Source organism: Micropterus salmoides, unplaced genomic scaffold (assembly GCF_014851395.1).
Source record: "Micropterus salmoides isolate LMB-PRFRI ecotype aquatic unplaced genomic scaffold, ASM1485139v1 Ms_hic_scaffold_1, whole genome shotgun sequence".
Classification (NCBI taxonomy): domain Eukaryota; kingdom Metazoa; phylum Chordata; class Actinopteri; order Centrarchiformes; family Centrarchidae; genus Micropterus; species Micropterus salmoides.
This window is the reverse complement of record NW_024040040.1, coordinates 28,419,554-28,425,150: the sequence shown is the minus strand read 5'-3', so window position 1 is coordinate 28,425,150 and position 5,597 is coordinate 28,419,554. Positions and strand designations below refer to the sequence as shown.

At 38.0% G+C, this 5,597-nt stretch overlaps 1 long non-coding RNA gene across 1 annotated transcript; it reads left to right on the top strand.

The window, feature by feature from the left end:
- The first annotated feature begins 3,570 nt into the window (after nt 1-3,570).
- On the top strand, nt 3,571-4,233 carry LOC119899721. The gene is made up of 3 exons (XR_005443897.1): nt 3,571-3,649; nt 3,759-4,009; nt 4,113-4,233. It is a non-coding gene; the product is annotated as an uncharacterized LOC119899721 (long non-coding RNA).
- The last annotated feature ends 1,364 nt before the right edge of the window (nt 4,234-5,597 follow it).

The following is a 5,597-nucleotide window of genomic DNA, read 5'->3' as shown; positions in this document are numbered from 1 at the left end:
CGCTGCAAATATAAAGCAGCCTATTGGCTAAAACAGTCTGTGGGATTTCCTACAGATGGTGATGTCATTTTCCAAGAGAGCTGATTGATCAGTAGGCGGCGTTTTCACAGAGTTAATCTCTTTTCTGGAACATAACCTGCTCCGGAGCAGGTTAGCCTTCAGCATAAGTTACCATGGAGATCTACCCCGGTAAGAAGTGAACCACTCGTGGTACTGAAAACCCAGGGTTAACCCCGAAGTTACCTGGATAAGCTCAAATCCTGCTTTGTGGTACAGGGCTATGGAACATCCAAAGTGACAGAACTGAATGAAAGAATGAATAAATAAATGCAGAAATATATGAAGGTAAGAATGAATGAATAAAAGAATAAATAAATAAATGCAGAACTATATCAAGGAAAGAATGAATGAATAAATACATACATTTGCTTTTGCCTTTCCTCAAGGAGACTTATTGTCATTGCTTTTTCCTTCCTCTTCCTTAACTGTCAATGAACGTGTTGTGGCCCACTCACTAAGTCCAACTAATCACTCACAGAAGTATTTCTCTCCATGATCAGAGACGTATAAAGGTCTGATCCACACTCCATACCAGTTGGTGGCGGTAACGCACCAATTTGTTATTTGCCAACTGACAACAAAACCATAGGAGGGAGAAGAAGAAGAAGGTGCTGCTGCTGCTGCTACTGCTAATGTAGACAGAACCAAATGCGGAAGTCCGTTTCTCAGATTTTAAGAGAAATTGCAGACAGGTTGGATTGCATTGGCACTCCACCGTCTGCTCCAGCCGGACTACCAAGACCGAGGGACCCTGTGGATGGTAGGTGTAAATTATTGTTGCTTAGTATGTGTCGAAGTTAGCAATGTAATTGGAGAACGAATGCTGCAAGTTAACTTACATTATGCTAACGGTAACATCCCTGAAAAAAGTTTCTGGCGCAGAGGTCAGCGTGTCCCTGTGGTTCCCCTCTAGATTGCAACAACTTGTTAGATTTTTTTTTTAGTATATGGACAGCATGTTTTAATCTATAATAAAGCATAAACTAAATATGTTGTTTACAAAGCCTAAAATGATGCATATAAAAATGGGACCACACAAACGTTTTTAACAGAACCTGACAGTATTCCAGGAGTTGTTGGTTATGTAATAATAATGTTACTTCATAACGTTAATTAAAGCTGATGATACACGGTGCAACTTTTTGAGCAATGTTGCTGGGCAATCGACGGATAGTAATCTTTACTCATTACCATTGACGGCAATGTTGCCTATATGTTGTCTATAATCTGACTCAGTCTGCAAGAGAACTACAATTTAGGAGAATTTTTCCAGCAAGACAGCAAGAAAACGATCCCAAGCATCCAGCAAAAACTCCACAGAAATGGTTCAAAGACAACAAGGTGAATGTTCTGGAGTGGCCAAGTCAAAGCCCAGATCTCAATCCAATCGAGAATTTGTGGCTGTACTTGAAAAGAGCTGTTCACGCCCGTTTCCTGAGCAACCTGACAGAGCTTTAGCTGTTTTGCAAGGAAGAATGGAGAAAAATTGCAGTGTCCAGATGTGCCAGCCCGATTGAAACATATTCTCACAGTCAGTGCTGTAATTGCAACAAAGGTGCATCTACTAAATACAGACCTGAAGGGGGTGAATATTTATACAATCATATTCTTAATTAATTGACATTAGTTTGTTAAAATCCGTTTTCACTTTAATTTAAGAGGTTTTTTTTGGCAAATTCTGGTCAAAAAATTATATTGACCGTAATTTCATGTATAAAAGAAACCAAAGGGTGAAACATCCAAGGGTGAATACTTTTTATAGGCACTGTATATCTGATGCATGGTATTGCGGAGATAGTTTACCATAGAAGTGTGGTACATTTTCATGGTTATCATTTATACCATGGTAAAATTTTGGCACAAAAAGATTACAGTGGAAGTACTACCATACATTGAGGCTGGCAAACTAACACTCCTTTTCTTTTTCAGCAGAAGTGGCAAGACTATTTGCCCCCTACAGGAGTTCGCCAAGGCCTCATCCAAGTACCTTGGGAGGCTCTCGCCGTCTTGGAGCTACAAGCGTGGTGACGTTTACACACATGTTCTGCTGTTTAAGCAGTAAAACGTCCACACTGGTACCCACTCGCTGGCAGAAATGTGAACTGGCAGATGCTGGTTTAGGAGAAAAAAAGAATAACTTTTCAAGGTAAGATTATCAGATTCCATCAATATTTATTACATTTTCTCTGGATAAAGCCTTTACAGCACATTATCACATGATTTTACTATAATTTGTCCTATGAAAAAAGCAATATCCACATCATTCATCAGTTATTAATCATAACCATTTTTGCGTAATAGTCTATTATATAAGATAACATTTGTTTGGTTAAAGAAAAGTTCATTGTTTTATTTAAATCAAGTAGGCTATTTGTGACATACTTTTACATACTGTAGTTGCTGGTGCTGTCAATAACGGTTTATTGTTTGTTGTAGGACAAGAGTCCTCCACAGACTATTTTAAGCAGTGCCTGATGGAAGCATACCCAAAACTGAGCGAAGCAGGAGGGTTTGAACTCATGAGAATCCGTGGCTCAACACGGAGCAGAGAACTGCTGCTCATTGCCTGCCCAAGTACAGACTACAATGTAAAGTTTCTAAAGTCTCCTGAGGCAATGATTGGTCATGCCACTATTTACATCAGACCCCTTCAAAGAAGTCTGAATACGGATAAAGTCAGTCTAAGTTTGAAATGTAAGGTAAATTTTCAGCATAGTTTCTTAATGCTTTTGCAACAAAGATAGGGCCAATTATGAAAAAAGGGAGTAAGGTATGTGTGTGTGACACTGGTATGTTGCCAGTTTTCACTAATTTTTGAATAACATGCAAATAACTACATATGTAAGCCATTCCTTCCACTATTGCATTAGCAGGACAGTGGATCCTCACAGACAATGGGACCTCTCATCACATGCCTGTCTTGTGGGGGTGAATTCCAATTTGTGGAAATAAAGGCACACAATGATGCATGCAAGAGGTATGTCAACTGTGTACTGTTTTATAAACTGTTTTGTGATGGTTGTATAAGTATTGAAATAACTAACTTTAATTAAACAGTCATAGGCGATTATGTAAAGCACTAAAACTTTGTCTTGAAACATTGTATCACTAAATTATGAGCACTCTTGAAATAAGGCCAGAAACTCAAGCAGCTGAGGTGCTGACAGCGTCACCTGTAGTCAGTGAAGAGATGACAGCAGAATCGGCACCCACCTCAGGGCCATCAGAGTCTTTGATTCAACACACATTATCCACTGTACTCAGGAACTACAGTGTGTCCTCAGTAGAGCAGACTCTTTTTGTTAGTCGGCATGAAAAGTTTATCAGTTTGTCCTTGGCCTATAACCAACCTTCTTACTGTGTTTTTTCCAAATCTGTGCCCAACTTTTGGAAAAGCTTGTAATGTATGGACAAAGGCACAAACACACAGATGCGGCAAAAATATTTCCTACCTTGGCGGAGGTAAACAAGAGTGTATGTACATTTTGTATTCTTATCATAGGTGATGCAGCTATGTGGGAAGGTGTGACCAGGCATTGCCTTTCTACTATAATGTCCAAATTGCAATTTGAATTTCAATGGAAAATTGGTTAGTATGACAATTTTGTGATATATCTTAATACCAGATATTGGCACTATTTGTTGTATTTAATTATCACAATAACTTCATACATCAAGTGTATTTCTAAATCTTTCAGGACCAGGAAAGACATTGTTGTTCGAAGGGGAAAAGGATCATCTTGTGCCTTCGATGTCACAAGTCATTGTAGATAGTGACCTTTTCTTAGTTGCCGGACGCATCATAGGTCATTCTTTCTTGCACAGTGGTCCATGTCTGACTGGTCTAAGCCAAGCCATTCTCCATGTTTTGAGTGGTGGAATGCCTGAAATGTCCTGCGTTGACATTGAAGACTGCTGTGACACAGATGTCAGGGAGACAGTCAGACTGGTATACATTTCGCCTTACCTGAATTTGTAAATCATTTTATACCTGCATTAAATTTGTATTACTCTAAATATTTGTTCAAATGTTTTAAACTTATGTTTGACAGCTTGAAGGGTCCACAATACTGACGGCAGAGCAGAAGCGGTCCATCCAAGTTGGCACTGGGGTGGGATCTCCCAGGAGTGACCAATGAAAACAGGAGATGGCTACTGGAGAAGCTCCTTTATCATGCAGTGAGTTATGTATGATTTTGCTAGATTTAATTTATTATTTGCCATCTTAAAAATTTGAGTGAATGATTACTGTAAGCTCTTTCACAAATCCTACATGTAACTTTTTAATAAAAAATATTACTGTCCAAAAAATATGAACTTTATGCAAGTGGATTTTCCTTGTTTATCATAAATGTAACTTTGAAAGCACAAATCTTACAAGAACAAAATGGATTTGATGCTACGTTGTGTTTAAAAAATGATTATCTTCTTATATGGATATTATGAAGTGCCAAACAAAGCATTGCTTTTTATAGGTTCTTGGCCGATCTCCACAGCAAATTAAACAGCTAAAGAGAGCACTAAAAGAAACACGTGTAATGGATCTGCTGACAGAGAGGCCAGACACCATCCCATTGCACTTTCCAAGGAGCTCTTCTGTTTTTTACCAGCCACACGTATGTATGCAAACAGTAATTATGATTAACTGCTACCGTTGACTACTACCCAATATTAATTGTGTGATTTGAATTATCTTTTTTATCATATAGGTGATTCTGGACAGAGTAACTTGGCCAATGCAGTCTGACACTGATGATGAGGATGATGACACAAGTCTTGAAGACAAATGTCGCATATCTGGATTCTTGAGAAAATTTATTGAAGATGTTCCGTATAGTATCTTCACTTGTGGTACATATATTAAATGAAAGTCCAAGCTCCAAGTACATTTACGATGAATGAGAATGTGCTGAATAGATGATCTAGGAGCCATATGGGGACATAATCCAAAATTTGGCTTGCATTTACAAATACGTAATTTATCACATGGTATGCATTTTAAGACTCTCTCAGTTAACCAACTAAAATACTTTGAAAACCTCTCACATTCCCTACTACTAGTGTACACTATGCTTTTCAACTCTCATATATAATCTAATGAAATTTAAAATGTCAACAGAAATAAACTTGACAGACTTTTCACAATTACAGCTGAAATATTCTCAAACACTACCGAAATGTTATACACTCATATACAAAAATCCACATACATAAACACACCATTGACATTTTACCTGAAAGTGTTAGTTGCACATGTAACCCCAAGTTTGGCTTCTGTCTTGTAAAAGGTGACAGATTTAATGCATTTAGATCACATTTTTCAAAAGATATCTGCCCAAGACATAGCAGTAATTGCTTTTGCTGCCTTGCCAACACATTCTGCACAGTTTTGAAAAAGGAAAGTCTGTCAAGATGGCCAAGTGAACGGTCTTTGTTTTTCTATATGCGCCAAAAACAAACTAATGAAGTTGTAATAAAATTAATTTTTTTTAAGCATCGTCAGAAGATCTCCTACAGCTGCTGAAGTTCTGGCACGG